At 47.8% G+C, this 17,834-nt stretch overlaps 1 long non-coding RNA gene and 12 other non-coding genes across 16 annotated transcripts; all 13 read right to left on the bottom strand.

Annotated features, from left to right (window-relative positions):
• Positions 1 to 613: 613 nt before the first annotated feature.
• LOC142497579 (uncharacterized) lies at positions 614 to 8,903 on the bottom strand. Of its 4 annotated transcripts, XR_012802277.1 has the most exons (14): positions 8,752 to 8,903; positions 7,448 to 7,520; positions 7,053 to 7,255; positions 5,993 to 6,120; positions 5,578 to 5,721; positions 4,571 to 4,622; positions 3,987 to 4,112; positions 3,631 to 3,727; positions 2,901 to 2,952; positions 2,342 to 2,422; positions 1,967 to 2,049; positions 1,207 to 1,260; positions 976 to 1,024; positions 614 to 689 (listed from the first exon to the last, which is right to left on the bottom strand). It is a non-coding gene; the product is annotated as an uncharacterized LOC142497579 (long non-coding RNA). The 4 variants fall into 4 exon arrangements; XR_012802278.1 differs by lacking the exon at positions 7,053 to 7,255 and having other exon boundaries at positions 5,596 to 5,721; XR_012802276.1 differs by lacking the exon at positions 7,053 to 7,255 and having other exon boundaries at positions 5,633 to 5,721; positions 8,752 to 8,902.
• LOC142498253 (small nucleolar RNA SNORD50) lies at positions 861 to 929 on the bottom strand. The gene has a single exon (XR_012802425.1). It is a non-coding gene; the product is annotated as a small nucleolar RNA SNORD50 (small nucleolar RNA).
• LOC142498232 (small nucleolar RNA SNORD34) lies at positions 1,093 to 1,170 on the bottom strand. The gene has a single exon (XR_012802406.1). It is a non-coding gene; the product is annotated as a small nucleolar RNA SNORD34 (small nucleolar RNA).
• On the bottom strand, positions 1,370 to 1,438 carry LOC142498193 (small nucleolar RNA SNORD50). The gene has a single exon (XR_012802377.1). It is a non-coding gene; the product is annotated as a small nucleolar RNA SNORD50 (small nucleolar RNA).
• Positions 2,115 to 2,199, bottom strand: LOC142498248 (small nucleolar RNA SNORD35). Its single transcript, XR_012802421.1, has one exon. It is a non-coding gene; the product is annotated as a small nucleolar RNA SNORD35 (small nucleolar RNA).
• Positions 2,554 to 2,623, bottom strand: LOC142498186 (small nucleolar RNA SNORD50). Its single transcript, XR_012802371.1, has one exon. It is a non-coding gene; the product is annotated as a small nucleolar RNA SNORD50 (small nucleolar RNA).
• Positions 3,060 to 3,128, bottom strand: LOC142498195 (small nucleolar RNA SNORD50). The gene has a single exon (XR_012802379.1). It is a non-coding gene; the product is annotated as a small nucleolar RNA SNORD50 (small nucleolar RNA).
• LOC142498245 (small nucleolar RNA SNORD35) lies at positions 3,790 to 3,876 on the bottom strand. Its single transcript, XR_012802418.1, has one exon. It is a non-coding gene; the product is annotated as a small nucleolar RNA SNORD35 (small nucleolar RNA).
• Positions 4,244 to 4,313, bottom strand: LOC142498254 (small nucleolar RNA SNORD50). Its single transcript, XR_012802426.1, has one exon. It is a non-coding gene; the product is annotated as a small nucleolar RNA SNORD50 (small nucleolar RNA).
• LOC142498190 (small nucleolar RNA SNORD50) lies at positions 4,733 to 4,801 on the bottom strand. Its single transcript, XR_012802375.1, has one exon. It is a non-coding gene; the product is annotated as a small nucleolar RNA SNORD50 (small nucleolar RNA).
• Positions 5,794 to 5,880, bottom strand: LOC142498244 (small nucleolar RNA SNORD35). Its single transcript, XR_012802417.1, has one exon. It is a non-coding gene; the product is annotated as a small nucleolar RNA SNORD35 (small nucleolar RNA).
• Positions 7,322 to 7,403, bottom strand: LOC142498226 (small nucleolar RNA Z195/SNORD33/SNORD32 family). The gene has a single exon (XR_012802402.1). It is a non-coding gene; the product is annotated as a small nucleolar RNA Z195/SNORD33/SNORD32 family (small nucleolar RNA).
• Positions 7,599 to 7,680, bottom strand: LOC142498231 (small nucleolar RNA Z195/SNORD33/SNORD32 family). The gene has a single exon (XR_012802405.1). It is a non-coding gene; the product is annotated as a small nucleolar RNA Z195/SNORD33/SNORD32 family (small nucleolar RNA).
• Positions 8,904 to 17,834: the final 8,931 nt, after the last annotated feature.

Consider the following 17,834-nt stretch of genomic DNA (forward strand, 5'->3'; position numbering starts at 1 on the left):
ACTACAGATTTCTGCTATAAAATGTGATTTAATGAAAGCCAGTGGTTGACATTTCAACCTCAAGGGCCTCTCAAAAGCAAGTGGCATAAATCCTTCAGTGTGCCATGTTCTAGCTAAGGAAGAAAGAGTTTTCTCCTGACTTCGTGTACACCTCCTTTCTGAAGCGTTGCAGGTTCAATATAAGGACAAGGTGCACTTCTTGCAGCATCTTTCTTACAAATACTATGGTACACAAGGGATATAGAATTGTTTGATAGACTTCCAAGTGGGAATACATGTTATGAAGTCACCCTGCCCTAGTGCTAGAGAAGGTCACCCTGCCCTAGTGCTAGAGAAAGTCACCCTGCCCTAGTGCTAGAGAGCGAGGCTTCAATTAAATGAAGATGACAATGCTTCTATTCAGAGAAGCTATTTCACAGTACACCAAGTAAGGGACCTAATAGATACCAGACAAAGCTTTTTGAGAAGGGGGAAATCACAGTGCAATCCTGCATAAACTTTATCAGGCTGTGATTCAATACTGTGTAAGTATCCAAGTTGAATGAAATTCTGTAATGGTTAATATATTTTTTTAATTAAAAAAAATAAAAATAAAACACACAACCCCTACAAATACATACAATTTTGTTTTATTTTACAGGCTTATATTAGATGATGTATTCTTTTGACTGAAGCAGCAAGTCTGGTTCCTACAGAAAAAAAAATATATATATATTTAATTGACAATTTGAGAGTTCGTCTTGATGTTTAGACATAGTGCAAGCTTTTTGTACAGCACATTGCACAGTTAAGATAATTAAACCATTACCAAGTAGAGAATCACTGGTAACATGAAGACTTATTTTGCTTGCATTTACACAAACTCAGCAGTCAGATCCATATAGTTTTGTCATCAGACAATCAGGTTCGGGATAGACTCATCACTGTTTAGTATTTGCAGCTAATGGTACAGCAAGAGTATGTCACTGGTAATACCTTGTATGCCAATGGTCATCTGCAGGATTAAAGAGCGACTATCTTCTGGCTGAAACAAAAAGAGGGAATTAAACCTCTATATTTACAAGTTATGTTTACGCTACGTGAAATATATATATATGTCTCAGTGCATGAAGATTTTATCATTTAGAAAATCAAACAATGTAGGTAAAATGTGCATCATCATTGACAGCAGTAACCAGGCAGACCCCAGCAGGTCCCACAACTCACCATGTATATCAGGAGTACAATTATTCATTGGTCCAGAATCTGTACACCTAGGAACTGTAATTAAAATACATATGTTAGTGCTGGGCACAGAGATCATGTCATGTATTTAACTGAACAAAACACTAGCCGGTTTCCTGCCAACACACAAGTTACAGAGCAACTGAACTCAGCAGTCAGATCCATAAGAAAGTGTCATCACAATGTCAGGTTCGGGATAGACTCATCACAGTTCAGGCTACCTGAAATAGTAGAAGTTCTTCATACTGAGGAACATCCCCTTTTTTCTATGCAGGGTGGAAACCAAGGGCCCACCTGAGCCAGATGTTACTATTTTCAGCTTCGTGGACATCTACAAGAAACTAAACACTAAAGTCACTTTAAATCCCTTGGGGGAGGGGGTGGAGGGGGGACGGGGGACGGGGTTGGATTTCACCTCAGGTCATTTAAGGTATTACTGATTTCAGGGCATAATATCACAACTGTATATTGAACAGTTGCAGTAGTGTTTTAAGTGTTAAAATGTTGTTCATTGGTGCCATTGGAGAATAGAATTTTAGAACACCCAGGTATAAAAATTTGTAAACAGAGATAAAGTGCATTAAATGTACTTATCAGGTGCCTTGGTACACACCCTTCCCAGCCTGTCCCCTCTATTCAATGGGGTAAATTAGTATTAGATTTATTAAACCAACTTTCACTTTAATGGACACCAATGCATAATACAGACTAAGGACCTTTATGTAAATAAAGCGGATTTTACCAGGATGAAGGAATTATCCCCATTACACAAGCTGGTTAGTGCAGCAGAGAAGTTGATTGCAAATGTCATCCCTGTACGTCAACCTGTGTAAGAAACAAATATTTAGGTCTAGAAACAAACATTTTACAAACAGAAATAATCACACACTTGTTTAGCATCAGCAAAGCCACTTGGCATTATCGTCAGAGCCTCTGAGACTTGGAAGACCATCGTGAGAATGAACATCATTTGCAGTGCATGTATCACAGAACAAATCCCAACCCCTTTTACAGCAACTTCCACATTATACAACGTTCCATGGACTGTTAACAGTCTGCAAACCTGTCATACAAGTCCACATACCTCACTTGGGCACATTGTTTATAACATGCCTACCTTGTTAGCAATCTTCCAGGAGGACTGGCTGTTCCAGGACATGGCACATGCGCCTCCAGAGGTCCGATTCTTCAAGAATCCCTGTAGAGGAAATGGGATTAGGGGCAAACATTAATTATCTGGGAATTTATTATCAGGTTATGCAGCCACCAATCTAAAGGCAGCAACTGCCAAAGAATCTTCACCTTTTCAGACTTAAATTGCAATACCCAAACTCAGCAGTCAGATCCATAAAACGTTTGTCATCAAGCAATCAGGTTCGGGATAGACTCATCACAGTTTAGTGTTTGCAATGGTAACTAACGCAAGGTATATAAATAGTAATATCTTGTGCCAATTTGAATCTTCAGGATCAAAGTAGAACGATGATGCTCTCCTGGCTGTTAGAACAAATACATTCTACCACTATATTTATGAGTAATGTTAATACTTTAAGGTTTGTGCATGACGATTTTATTATGGGGGGGGGGGGGGAGAACACACAAATAAAAAAATCAAACAATGTAGGTGTAATGTGCAGCGGTACTAAGAGCAGATATCAGCAGGTCATGCAACTCACCAAATAGCATTTAGATTTAATCTGCATATTCCATCTTCTGTATACCAAGGAACTGTAATTAAAAGAGCTGTTAGTGCTGGGCACCTAGATCATGTTATGTATACAACTGAATGTAATGCTAGCATGTTTGCAACCAACACACAAGTTACAGAGCAACTGAACTCAGCAGTCAGATCCATAAGAAAGTGTCATCACAACATCAGGTTCGGGATAGACTCATCACAGTTCCTCATACTCTGAAATGCCCATTTTTCTATACAGGGTTGGAACAAGGGTTCACCTGAGCCAAATGGTTCTATTTCCAGATCCAGGACACCCATATTCACAAGATACTTACTGGTGGAGTCACCATTTAAATCCCCAAATGGGGAAATAAAATGGCTGCCAAATCTAAAGCACAATAGGAAGCTGCATCAGTTGTGACTTCATATAGTGTGGACATTTAAAGCCCCTTTGAAAACCAGTAAGTAATATTGGTAACTTCACCAGGAATTATTTCCAAACTGAGTTTCCAGATTTGAAAATAATTTTAATTCTGTAAAATAATTGGGGGGGGTTTTCTCGGTGGATTGCGCAGCAGTCATATATAAAAAGGTATTACTGACATCAAGCTGCAATATCACAACTGAAATTTTCCATAAACTTGTTTAATTTGGTACATTAGGTCACATCCTCTGCAGATATTTAGGTAGTCGCACCACAAGCCATCTGATGGGAAATCACTGCATACCCAAGTTATATAGCAGGAACTTCATGCTGAGCATCTGAGGCCAATCTGGTTGGTGCAGCACAGAAGTTGATTGCAGATGTTATCTCTGTACGTCAACCTGTGCAACAAATATTTAGGTCTATAAAACCATTCTTTTACGAACAGAAATAACCACACACTTGTTTAGCATCAGCAAAGCCACTTGGCATTATCGTCAGAGCCTCTTTGAGACTTGGAAGACCATCGTGAGAATGAACATCATTTGCAGTGCATGGATCACAGAACAAATCCCAACCCTTCTTACAGCAACCTCCCCATTATACAACGTTCCATGGACAGTTTACAGTCTGCTAACCCTGTCATACAAGTCCACATACCTCACTTGGACACATTGATTAACAATGGAAGCATGTTAAACAAAGCAGAGATCTTCCAGAAGGACTGGCTGCTCCAGAAGGACATGGCACATGCACCTCCAGAGAAGTCTGATTATTCAAGAATCCCTGCACAGAAAATGGAATTAGGAGCAAACATTATCAGAATTTATTCTCAGGTTATGCAGCTAACATTAATCTAAATGCAGCAAATGTCAAAGCATCTTCACAGTTTAAAAATTAAATTGCAATAATAACCAAACTCAGCAGTCAGATCCATAAAAAGTTTGTCATCAAGCAATCAGGTTCGGGATAGACTCATCACAGTTTAGTGTTTGCAATGGTAACCAACGCAGGACAATCAACACTAATACCTTGTGCCAATTTTAATCTTCAGAGGGTCAAAGTAGAACGAGGATGCTCTCCTAGCCGTTGGAACTAAAATTCTACCACTATATTTACAAGTAATGTTAACACTACTTCAGAAAGGTCTGTGCATAAAGATGTTATCATTTAGGAAAATCAAACAATGTATGTGAAATGTGCATCAGTAGTAAGAGCAGATATCAGCAGGTCATGCAACTCACCAAATAGCATGTAGATTTAATCTGCATATTCCAGCTTCTGAACACCAAGGAACTGTAATTCAAATACAGATGTTAGTGCTGGGCAGAGAACATGAAATGTATTGAGCTGAACAAAACACTAGTAGGTTTCCTGCTAACACAAGTTACAGAGCACAGAAACTGAACTCAGCAGTCAGATCCATAAGAAAGTGTCATCACGTGGTCAGGTTCGGGATAGACTCATCATAGTTCAGGTTACCTGAAGTCACATGCAAGGAAGTACTGACTTAAGAGCCACAATATCACAAAACTGTAAACTCCATTAGTTGAGTTATGTTCGTTCCCCAACCACTAGCAATGAACAAGACTGGAGTGCAAGCAAACTAAGGCCGCGTCCATGGATAGTGCTTGAGAGCGGAGGCGCGCTTCCGCTCGGCACTGAGCCCCTAAAGCCGCAATGAGAGCGGCTTTAGTAGGGGCTCGCTTACGCAAGCGCGCTGAAGCGTAGGTCTTAGGAAAATGTTAAATCTTCACGTTTGCCAGAGTGCAGGGCCGGTCACGTGAGCGGTTCGCCCAATGAGGGCGAACCAGCTCCGTGAAGTCACTGGCCCGTCCGCCGACACGCCCCCGGACGGCGTGCTGTCTAAGGCCAGGGAAAGCACCCGCTTTCCCTCAGCCTCGGCGCGCCTCCGTCCGCCAGCAATAACCATGGCCGAGGCCTAAGATTGCATTGCAGTCAGAATTTGTCATTAAGAATTGGTTTCTTAGAGTTACTCATCTGGTGCTTTGCCACACACATCCTTTCCAATCTATTAATTTGGGGCAATGCACACCTGAAACCAACATCTTATTAACACAAATACATCAGTCTTGTCATAATATACACAAGAGACCATGGACGGGGAAAGAAATAAGGGGGGGGGGGAGTGAGAATGTTACTCAGATGAAGGAATACCCCACTAGCTAAACATTTTTTTTCAATTGAAATTACAAGTTTCAATTTCATTTAATTCAGTAAATTCTGTCACCTGCATATATTTACGTACTGTCCCACAACTCATTTGATGGGAAATCACCGCATACCCAAGTTATATATCAGTAACTTCATGCTGAGCGTCTGAGCCTGATCTGGTTGGTGCAGCAGAGATATTGATTGCCATCTGTATGTAAACCTGTGTAACAAACAAATATTTAGGCCTATAAACAAACTGTTTTACTTTTAGGAACAGAAATGCCCCCGCACTTGTGTAGCATCAGCAAAGCCACTTGGCATTATCGTCAGAGCCTCTCTGAGACTTGGAAGACCATCGTGAGAATAAACATCATTTGCAGTGCATGGATCACAGAACAAATCCCAACCCTTTTTACAGCAACCTCCCCATTATAAAAAACATTACATGGACTATTTACAGTCTGCAAACCCTGTCATACAAGTCCACATACCTCACTTGGGCACATTGTTTAACATGCTTCCATTGTTAAATCAAAGCAGAGATTCTCTTCCAGAAGGACTGGCTTTTCCAGAAGGACATGGCACATGCGTTTCCAGAGGTCTGATTATTCAAGAATCCCTGCAGAGAAAATGGAATTGGGAGCAACAAACAAAATAAATCTACACGTTTATCTCAGGTTATGCATCCAACATCAGTAGAGGCAGCAATCAGCAAAACCATTAGACAGTATTGCAAAAGCCTCACCACCAGTTACGCTTGGAAGAGCATTGTGAGGATTGCATGTGCAGTTCATTACTTTATACTCAGCACACCCAATAGAGGTCTATATAGCTACTTAACCATTTAAAATATCATGATATCTAATGTGCATTCACAATGAATTAATGTGCCCAGCTCTTTAAAAATAGACCTATACCCATTTATTGAAGTAAATAAAGGGAAGTAATTTCTCAACCTCATGAAGTTAGACCTTTATGTTTAACCCTCTAATCGCCAGAGGGGTCATGTGACCGAAGTGCCAGGCCCCCAGAGCCGTCACGGGATTGCCGCTGCCATTGGAGGAAACCAAAGAGGGATCCTCAGTTTCCTCAATGGGCAAAATCGCATCCTACGCTCCCACTGACTACGCCATGGAAACACGACGTGATCAAATCCGAAACGAAAACAGACCCTTTGGAGGGAGTGTCACTATGTCCTGGGGCACTCAATGTTAATGTATCAAGTTAGTCTACAGATACTTTAAAAACCTGTCATGCATTAAAAGGGTTAAAACAAATTAAGTCTTGTGCCATACGATAAGGGGAATATATATTAATATACAAAACCAGGCGCCACACACACACACACCATAGTGTGTCAATACAAATATCCTTGTATTTACTTTCCCATAATATTAAACAGCATACGACTAAGTGAGCTGGGAGAGCACCGAGGTGCTGGGAGCAGCAGAGGATCACGACTGATGCCGGACACATGCATCCCTCTGCCAAATTAAAGTCTAACCTCTCCCCTCAAATCGTGCAGGTAAAACCGCCATTTATAGTCAATACCTCCCCAAGTAAAATCGCAACAAGGTGCGAAACCGAGAGCGGCATCCTGGCCTTGCAGAACAGGACCCGAGCCCCCCCTTGCACGCCATCGTACAAGTCTTCATCTCCAGTCAACGCGCGAGATCCCCCTTGACCAGGCTTCATTAAGAAGAACCGGAAGTCCAAGTACTTGCTGAACCGTTACATCACATAAAAGGGAAGAGCTAGAGGAAGTAAAACCCCTTACAAGTCTGCATTTCTGTACCGCATACAAGCAAAGAAAACACAAGGAGGTCTCAGATGGTAGTGCATGTAAAGTAGTCTCATTGTGGTAAAACTCGAACAAGAAACTTTAGCATCATCACTGACCGCTGATTCAAGTAAAAAAAGGAATGGGCAAATATGAGGATACTTACAAAGCAAGACCTGCTTAGCAACAATGGCTGCAAGACGACCACGGAGATGGCCTCTGCCATCAATGACCAGAACCTAAGATGGTAGGAACAAAACAAAAGACAATGAATAAAGAGGATTTGGGATTGTCACAGGGGTGCCTACTCTAAACAGTATGTCTCAGATGGTAGTGCATGTAATAGTTTCATGGTAATAAAACTCAAAGAAAAACAAATTTGAATTCATCATTGACATACTGAGTGTCTTCTCCATTTTTTGGAAGGTTTGCATGTACTGATCTGAGGCGATATATACACAGATCATTTATTCTCTGGCCTGGAATATCTGATCAAAGTTTTAAAAGTAAAAACAAAAATGCCCAGAGCAACAACCAGTGACACCACATATAGTAAAGTTTTAAAAGTCACACTCTATGCAACATATTGCTGCTGCAAAAGCATGGCAAGATTTCAGATGTAAAAATGCCAGTTTTTACAATTAAACAGGTTTACCATCTCTTAATAAAAATACATGTACAATAGAGTCCAATGGAGTTGAAGTATCATCATCACAAGGTGTTATTTCTAACTGGATAACAATTTATTGGATACTACGTTTAGCATGAGTACAATGAATACTACACAGCAGCTGTTCACCATTGACTCAAGGTAGGGCAAGATTTAAGTGTAGAACAGACAGGGCATTATCCAAAATACACCAGTATTGCCAAGCTACCCAATTATGGTAATGTAGTCAAGTCCTGTTATTCTAACTAGAAATGCAGTTAAGAACAAGTGTGCAGAGATCAAAATGTGTCAAGGACTGAATTAAACATGATATGGAGTGACTGGCTATACAGTATTTAATGTGTGGCAGTGGTGGTGCCAGCACTTAGTGGTCTGACTGGGACTGCAGTGGGCAGAAAAGGTCTGAGCTTGCTGCTGGGCATTCCCTGTGCTACACAAGTCCAATCCTTCTCCCACATGGTGCCTTCCTTCTCAGCGAGAAAGAGAGACGCATGGGAAGTTTCAGCAGCTCTCCCTGCAACAAAGGAGCCTGTTTATATTCCCTCCCGGGTAGAGATGTGACGGGAGCCGGGCAGCCTGGGGAACTGCTCAGCAGGGCCCGGAGAGGGACAGCCACGTGACACGTCCCGCCCGCCCTGGTCTCTACTGACGCATCTCTTTATACCAGTCTCCTCTCTCCACTCAAGGCAACCCCGTGACCAGAACCCCGACATCTCCTTGTCCACTCTCTACTCTCGTCTTCCTTGCCCCAAAGGCGGACCGACCACGTGATTCCCCGCGTGCCGCCGCGAGCCGCTCACCTCAGCATCAGCCATCTTTGCCTCTCGGCGGAAGAAGAGACTTAAATTTTGGCCACCAGGTCCATTTATAGCAAGAAAGCAGGGGAGGGGGGTCGGAAGTGACGCCAAAGGACGTGTAAAGGCAGTCGGAGGAAGCGTCAACTTTGGGGCATTACCGGAAGTGACGTTTCCCATAGACATTGACACCCTGTCTTTTCTTCGAATTATAATAGTGTCATTATTTATTTTTATTTCTATAGCTCCATCCTTCTACGCACAGACTTTCCAGAAATAATATACGAGACATAATACAGGAAGAATAATACAAATAAGTGTGTAATACATACAAGTAAACATTCGAGGATGAATCCTTGCCGAAGAGCTCACGATCTAATCATATTTTAAGAGTGCAGTGGTTTTTTTATTTGATGTTGATTTGAATACTTAATATTTAACAATATATTGTTAATAATATTGACTATTTTCAAAGCGTCAGGGGAGTTCGTCTCGAAGTCATAGAATAGAAAAACATATCATAGTGCAAAAATGTTTAAACAGTGAAAAAGGTGAAAATTCATCCAAAATGACTACTCACATTTTAAGTAATCAAATTGGACAGTCATCCAACTTAAGGGGTGGACTGTCCAATTTGATTACTTAAAATGTGAGTAGTCATTTTGGATGAATTTTCACCTTTTTCACTGTTTAAACATTTTTGCACTATGATATGTTTTTCTGTTCTATGACTTCGAGACAACTCCCCTGACGCTTTGAAAATTATCCACGAGAAGACAAGTGAAACAGTCTTTTTTTCAAGGGTTGTAGTTTATTTTGAGGTTTTTTTCACCCTACATATGCACTTTAAATAGGCACGTGCACTATCACTGTTTTTTTGCATTGTCACTGATTGTATTAATCACAATACCACTGTCACAATAGTGGTCGTTATTATTATATTTTAGGTTTGTTTTGAGCGCTATTGTTATTGTTTTCCTCTAATAATATTGACTACTATAAATTCAGAATATAACGTTTATAAGCTGCAATCTTGACACTCTCATTTACTTACCGGTAATAAAGGGGGTTTGCTCTATTCCTAGAGCTAATTTCTCTCTTTTAATATGTATATATTTTTACACACCTAAACTTGCGGTCCCCAGGAGCTGATCCGTGGTGCCCCGACCTGCAGGTACCACCAGTTTCCCAACCTACAAGTAGTCTAGTCCAGGGGTGCGCAAACTGGGGGACGCAAGATTTTTTTAAGGGGGCGCAGGGCCGGTGCAGCATGGGGGGTGGCAATACATGGTGTGCGCAAGTGGCAGAGCATGCTGTGCGCAGGCAGGCGGCTGAACATGATGGGGCGGGCGGCGGAACATGATGGTGTGCGCGGGCGGCGGAAAATGATGGAGTGGGCGGGCGGCGGACATGATGGGGATTTGGGGATGTCGGCAGAGGTACGGTGGCTGCAGAGGGAACCTGAAAGCTGACGGATCGGAATAAGAGGCTAGAACGCAGGTGGACGGCAGGGGAGGAGCACGCACCAGCGGTGTGACGTGGAACGTCCCTGCCCTGCAACAGAGCTCTGCTCCTGCTCTGGCACCCTGCTTCGCCGCGATCCTCTTCAGCCACACACAACAGGAGGCACAGCTGATAACTGAAAAAAAGGGTAGGCTGCTGCTATGTGAATGTTACTCATAATGTACTAGTCTAATATTAATAAAACACAAGGAAAAACACCCCACAACAGTAAAAAAAGTGAGGGTGAACCAGCTCCGTGATGTCATGGCCGCGCCCCCGACATGCCCCGTGCGCGCGCACCTAGCCGGCCACAGACTGCCCGGCCAAGCAGAGTGCATTACATCACGCGCACGAGCGCCAGCACATTCGCTCCCTGCCTGGCCGCAGCCTGAGATATGTTTTTTTGGGGATTTTTTCCATGTGATTTTGATTACATCAGGCAGGGAGGCCCGACAAATATCATGGATGAAAAGCGGGTCTCGGCATAAAAAGTTTGCTCACCCCTGGTCTAGTCCACCAGGCAAATAAAATGGATGCTGGGTCTGGTGGCCAATAGATATTTGACGTTGCAACTCTATATTCGTGACCCCGCGGACGTATTTGTAGCTTTTTTGTGCTAAACACAGACAACATCCTACACATATATCTGGAACTTGGGGGGCCCCAGATAAGGTAAAAAAAAAAGCTGTGTGTGCTGTGCACGCGCATAGTAAGTGAAACTTCTTAGACTTTTGTCACAGAAATTGTATTTGTGTTGGTGTTGGTGATGTTTTAATTAAAAATCAAAATACAATCTCAATGACAAAACGCAAATAAATTTGACTTAGAATGCGCGTGCTCGGCACACATCCCCTGTATTAGCTATTTGCACTAAGTGTGAATTCCGCGTGTGACGGTGTGCGTGTGACTGAGAGTGTGCGTGTGACTGAGAGTGTGCGTGTGACTGAGAGTGTGCGTGTGACTGAGAGTGTGCGTGTGACTGAGAGTGTGCGTGTGACTGAGAGTGTGCGTGTGACTCAGAGTGTGCGTGTGACTGAGAGTGTGCGTGTGACTGAGAGTGTGCGTGTGACTGAGAGTGTGCGTGTGACTGAAAGTGTGCGTGTGACTGAGAGTGTGCGTGTGACTGAGAGTGTGCGTGTGACTGAGCGTGTGCGTGTGACTGTGCGTGTTACTATGCGTGTGCGTGTGACTGTGCGTGTGCGTCTGACAGTGAGTGTGACTGAGTGTGCGTCTGACTGTGAGTGTGACTGAGTGTGCGTCTGACTGTGAGTGTGACTGAGTGTGCATGTGACTGAGTGTGACTGAGTGTGACTGAGTGTGCGTGTGACTGAGTGTGTGTGACTGAGTGTGCGTGTGACTGTGTGTGGGGGTCTGGGGGGGTCAGTGTGTGGGGGTCTGGGGGGGTCAGTCAGTGTGTGTGGGGGTCTGGGGGGGTCAGGCAGTGTGTGGGGGGGTCAGGCAGTGTGTGTGGGGGTCTGGGGGGGTCAGGCAGTGTCTGGGGGGGTCAGGCAGTGTGTGTGGGGGTCTGGGGGGGTCAGGCAGTGTGTGTGGGGGTCTGTCAGTGTGTGTGGGGGTCTGGGGGGTTCAGTCAGTGTGTGTGGGGGTCTGGGGGGTTCAGTCAGTGTGTGGGGGTCTCTGGGGGGTCAGTTAGTGTGTGTGGGGGTCTGGGGTGGTCAGTTAGTGTGTGTGGGGGTCTGGGGGGGTCAGTCAGTGTGTGTGGGGGTCTGGGGGGGTCAGTCAGTGTGTGTGGGGGTCTGGGGGGGTCAGTCAGTGTGTGTGGGGGTCTGGGGGGGTCAGTCAGTGTGTGTGGGTCTCTGGGGGGTTCAGTCAGTGTGTGTGGGTCTCTGGGGGGTCAGTCAGTGTGTGTGGGGGTCTGGGGTGGTCAGTCAGTGTGTTTGGGGGTCTGGGGGGGGTCAGTCAGTGTGTGTGGGGGTCTGGGGGGGTCAGTCAGTTTGTGTGGGGGTCTGGGGGGGGTCAGTTAGTGTGTGTGGGTCTCTGGGGGGTCAGTCAGTGTGTGTGGGGGTGTGGGGTGGTCAGTCAGTATGTGTGGGGGTCTGGGGGGGTCAGTCAGTGTGTGTGGGTCTCTGGGGGGTCAGTCAGTGTGTGTGGGGGTGTGGGGTGGTCAGTCAGTATGTGTGGGAGTCTGGGGGGGGTCAGTCAGTGTGTGTGGGGGTCTGGGGGGGTCAGTCAGTGTGTGTGTGGGGGTCTGTCAGTGTGTGTGTGGGGGTCTGGGGGGGTCTGTCAGTGTGTGGGGGGGTCCGGGGGGTCAGTCAGTGTGTGGGGGGGTCCGTCAGTGTGTGGGGGGTCCGGGGGGGGGTCCGCGCGGGTTGCGCCCGGGTTTTTGTACCACCGCTTCCTGGGGGCCCCGCAAACGCCCGCGTCACTGGAGGGCTGAATGGCGCCGTTGCCAGCCGCTTCTGCGCATGCGCGGCATGGCAGCAGTAGTGGAAGTTAGGCGGGCCCATGTGTGGGCTGGGAGGGAGGTCCCATTCGGGTTAGGAAAGGGTGGGGGGGGCTGTCCCGGTCGGGCGGTCTCTGCTGTCCCGGGCAGCAGACGGGGAATGGCAACACATGTCAACAGCCGTGGCAGCGGGCGGGGAACGGCGCCGCTGCCAACCGCTTCTGCGCATGCGTGGCTTTCCTCCAGTCCCCATGATTACTGAGCATGCGCGGCTTGGCAGCGGATGTGCGGGGGGAGTGGCGACCGTTAGGAGCGGCGCCGGCGGCTTTCGCCGCCGCATATGTCATCAGCCATGTGGGGGGAGCAGCGGCCGTTAGGAGCGGCTATCGCCGCCGCATCTGATTTGTGGAGCGGGTGTGATGTCAGTGTTGGGGTCGGGCTGAGCCAGAACACAGCCCGGCCTCAACTGCCAGCACTGACGTCACATCCGTTTCATTTCTGTCTCCACAATTCTTTTTTGCCCCATTACGAATGAGGCGCCACTAAGGAAGTTTCACTTCAAAAAACACAAACTTATCTTGGGGGGGACTGCTGCTTTCAGGTACACATCCTCCCCCATAGATCTCAACTGGGGTCAAGCTATCAGGCTGTTATAAAAAAAAAACTGGTCAAGCTATCAGAGAATATTTAGAAACTCATTTTACTGTATCTTCTTAGCTGAAAATTTGATGTACCTTTACTCGCCTCCAAGCAAATATATTAATATGGTGGAATTTTACTGTAGAATTGTTTATAGTAAGGCAAAAAGCACCCAGAAACATATCGCATGATGTGCTGTTTTAAATAAATTATAGGGAATAATTCTCCCATTCTCACTGTAGATGTGATGTATCCATCATACTGAAGGGGAAAAAAGAAAGTAGCCTACAGCCGGCTGCGTCCATACTGGTTCCGACGGCCAAATCGAAACCAATGCAGGCCAATGCGCATGTGCATAGTGCGCACGTGCATGAGAGCGGCGAGGGGACTGATGCGTGGCGAGACAAACTTGTTTGTCTTTGCCGCGCGACGGCAGGCCCTCACCACGCCCCCCATTGCTCAACACAGATTTCGGCTAGTACAGGCGCGCACTCGGTCATGCGAGCTCCTGTACTGTGTCCGAGGCAATACGCATAGTCACTATAAGGCCTCGCTCACACAGGCCACGTTGCGACTTGCGCACGCACTCTTTCAGTCCAGTGGATGACAGTTGTCACACTAGAAACTGCTTGTGGCAGCAAATTACTGCACTGACGCTGCAACATTTTGCCGCCACAACCCAAATTGAAATTTGGGGCTGCAGTCGCATCACATGAGCTGGTTCAGCCAATAAAGGCAAACCAGCTCTGTGACAGGTTTGTTACGCCCCCCCTGCCACTCCCCCAAACGCCGCGACCCAACTCCTGCAGTTTGAGCGCAGATTGCTGGGCTGCAGGAGCACGTGGCGGAAGCGCGCACGCAAGCGTGTGGAAATAGCAGCCTGTCTGAGCGAGGCCTAACACTCTCTGCCCCCTTATCATCTCCACCATTCTCTCATTCCTCCCCATTCCACCACCCTCTCGCTCACCCCCATTCCTCCCCCCTTCAATTCTATCTCCCTCTCCTCTATCCATCCTCTCCCTGATTTTTGTATATAATTGAGCCAAATTATTTTTAGCTCTGGTTTCCCGATATACTTTGAGTTTATGGTGACGGTGCAGTTCCTGGATCTTCAAAGATGGCACTCGCAGCCATCCAATAGTTAATTGCAATGTCACCCATGGTTGCTTCATCTTGGCTTGTGGTCTTTTGTGGATGTGGACATTTTGAATCACCAAGAAGGGAGAAGAAACACCAGCACCTACAACTTTTAAGTTTCTTGTGAACCTGGAGCTGTAAATAATGTGGTTCAGCTCTGGGGGAACCCCCACTGCAACCCATTTGTATGAAAAGAAAACAAAAACTATGTAACGGGTATTCCCCCCCCCCCCCAATCGCAGATCTGATGTGGGTGCAAGGAACATACGGTATTACCATAGGTGTGGTGCATTACCTGTTGGCTCAAAGGAGGGCTGACCGTCGGCACAGGGGGAACCTGGGGCAATTATACTAGGGGTAACCACTTACTCAATTCAGCGCCTCCACCTGCGATGGCTCCCACCAGAGGGGGAGTGATTCCTCGCAGGACAATCAATAATAACATACACGGTGAGGTATAATAACTAAGGACTTTACTAACATGCAAACAACATATATCACTACCATACAATAATATAACCTGTGTCCCTCTCTAGAGGAGACACTAACCGTGACGTCTCGCAGGACGATTCCCCAACACCAAGTGATCCCACCCAGTGTCCAAAGATCCCCACCCAATGTCCCGTACTCCTACAGAGAGTCAATGGGTGACTGCGCAGTCACTAATTACGCTAAGGGCCCGGTGGTGCACTTATGTATTAGATACCTGCCGAGCACTCCGGTGCTCGGGTCAGCAATCTTCACAAAGGGTCAGACGTGTGATGAATCCGTCTGATCCTCCAACCGAACTCCGGCACGTGCGGACCGCCAAGGCGGTCCCACTCTGGAATCGTCTCTGTGGACCCCAACGTGGGTTCAACCGCTTCCACAGGAACAGCAGCAGCCGCTGTGTCCCTATCTATCTAAGTGGTACTAACGTGACAGGAACCCTAGCCTAGGGCCTGTCCCTGTAGTACAGCAACCTGTAGTGGCTTGGGGAACTCCTATGGGCCTGCAGGGGTTATGACCTGTCCCACTCCCCTAACTACCCAAGTCCCTTCAGCCTCACTAAATGCTTGCAGCCAACGTGCTGCGCAACAAGGTGCCTGCCTGTCAGACCTCACCGCCCTAACTGCCGTGACTCTGACAAGGCAGCACTCTACACTAAGGGCAACGTCCCTATCTTGGGCCTCCCTCAGCAATTACCCACTAATAACTGACTGAATTGAGTGACAGGGTCCTTTACTCTAGGGCAGTCCCTGGCAACACTCCTATCATAGTGTAACTCAGAGCTATCTTGGGCCAAGGGGGTGCTGGCCTAGTACAGGGGATCCCTCTCTCCTGCACCCTACCTCCTTCCCTTGTCTGCTCCTTGCTCTGACTGACACGTAGCTGCCAGCCCGCCAAATGTATCCACTTCTCCTGGCAGTCCTGCAGCCCTATTGGCTCCTATGAGGCACCTGGGGTGCGTGGCCCTAAGCCTCATGGGAGTTGTAGTCCCGAGGCACCTGCAATAACATTGGGGCCTCGTGCGCGCCTTCCCTCTGCCTGCACTAACCCCTAATGGCCGCCGCAGCATCTAACTACCTATCCCTACTCTCGCGCGACTCTCCTGGCCTGCTCCTACACTCGCGCAATGCCTACCTAACTCGCGGGGCTCCCTTGCGCATGCGCGATCACTGCGCATGCGCGAATGGCGGGGTAATGGCGGCGCCCTCTTCGCCGGCCGCCGGGACCTCAGAGACGCGACCGCGGCCTTAGCGACGGCCCGATCGCGTCCCCGGCAACCGACCCGCTCGTGGAGACAGAGCACCGCTCCCTGCAACAGCCCCCACCCTTGGGATGGCCGTCGGGTCTGCCGCTGGCCTCCGGCAGTACCCGGCATCTCTCCTGGCCACGGAGGCTCCCTGGGTGGTCGCAGGGGGAAAAAGGTGACCTGGCTACAACTATATAATATGTCAAAAAATAAATAAAACGACCAACAGGCACTGCTGCTTTAAAGTCTTTAAAACAGTTCTGTGCTGCCCATTGGAGTGAATAAACAGCAGGACCTGCCACCGAGAACAATACGTGGCTTTGAGCCTTTTAACAGTAAAATAACGATAGAAACCGCTACGGAAAAAAATAAAGATAGTAATCGGTTTTAAAGGACATAAGACACAGAGCTCACTTTAATAAAAGGGCATATTTGGGGTTACTGCATCGTACTGGATTACAAAGTGAGTCCTGTTTAGTTCCGGTGACATTGGGACATGTTATATAACTGTAGTCAGGCTGAGCATGTCCCACAAACGGATATAAAAATAAACTTTATTGAAACAAATTATATTGTACTAGCTGAGGCACCCGGCGTTGCCCGGGTTTAAAATTTCCCGCTCACTCCTCTCCACTCCCCCTGTCTGTTTCTCCGCTCCCCCCTCTCTCTCCGCTCCTCCCCCCTCTATCTCCGCTCCTCCCCCCACCCATGCGCAGCTCCGGTCCCCACCCTAGTGTCCCACACACACAGTGTCCCACACACACAGTGTCACACACACAGTGAGACACACACACACAGTGTGTCACACACACACGCACTCTCCCATACACACACACAGTGGACATGAGGAGGGGGGGTAGGGAGAGTGGAAGTCCGGCGATCCGAACAGGCGGCTCCCCACCTCCCGCCAGCCGTGACTGCGCACCACCACCCCACCCCCCACGCCCATCTCCCTCCCCACGCAGGGCAAGCAAGGGAGCGCCGTGGGGAAGGGGACCAGAGGGAAGGGCATGTCCCGCGCGGCCGACACTGCCCTGTTCCCCCCCCCCCCCCCCCGCTGGCATGTCCCGCAGCGTGCGGCGGGTCACTGCGGGGGGGGGGGCTTGTTGTCGCGCTCACCTCGGTCCCCATCCTGCATGACCCCCTGACGGTGTGCTGTATGGGTCTCCCTGTACCCCGCCTCCCATACCTGCAGGACCCCCTGATGCTGTGCTGTGAGGGAGACAGCACAGACACTACCCGCATGCTGCTGCTGGCCGGGGCTCGGGTGAGCCTGGTGGATTCCCTGGGGCACGACGCTTTGCACTACAGCAAAGCCACGGGGAACAGCCATGTGCATCGCGTCCTGCAGAGCGTTGCACAGCCAGGGGAGGTGAGTTGCGGATGGGGTGGGGGTGATGGGGAGGTGATAGGGGGGGAGCCGGCGGTCCGGGCCGCTGGGTGAAGAGGACAGTGGCCGGGTGGTTGTGCGTGTGTGTGTGGCAGTTGGGTGAGGCCGAGGGGGAAGGTGAGCTGCAGGTGAGGAGGAGAAGAGAATGGCAGTTGGGTGACGTCAAAGAGCCACGCAGGCCAATGAGAGGCGGGCGGGGGTAGGGATACGGACCAATCTGATTGGCCAGAGGCTGAGTGACAGACCCACGGACCAATCAGATTCACCACATCTAGTAACAATGT

Source organism: Ascaphus truei, chromosome 6, assembly GCF_040206685.1.
Source record: "Ascaphus truei isolate aAscTru1 chromosome 6, aAscTru1.hap1, whole genome shotgun sequence".
Taxonomy (NCBI): Eukaryota; Metazoa; Chordata; class Amphibia; order Anura; family Ascaphidae; genus Ascaphus; species Ascaphus truei.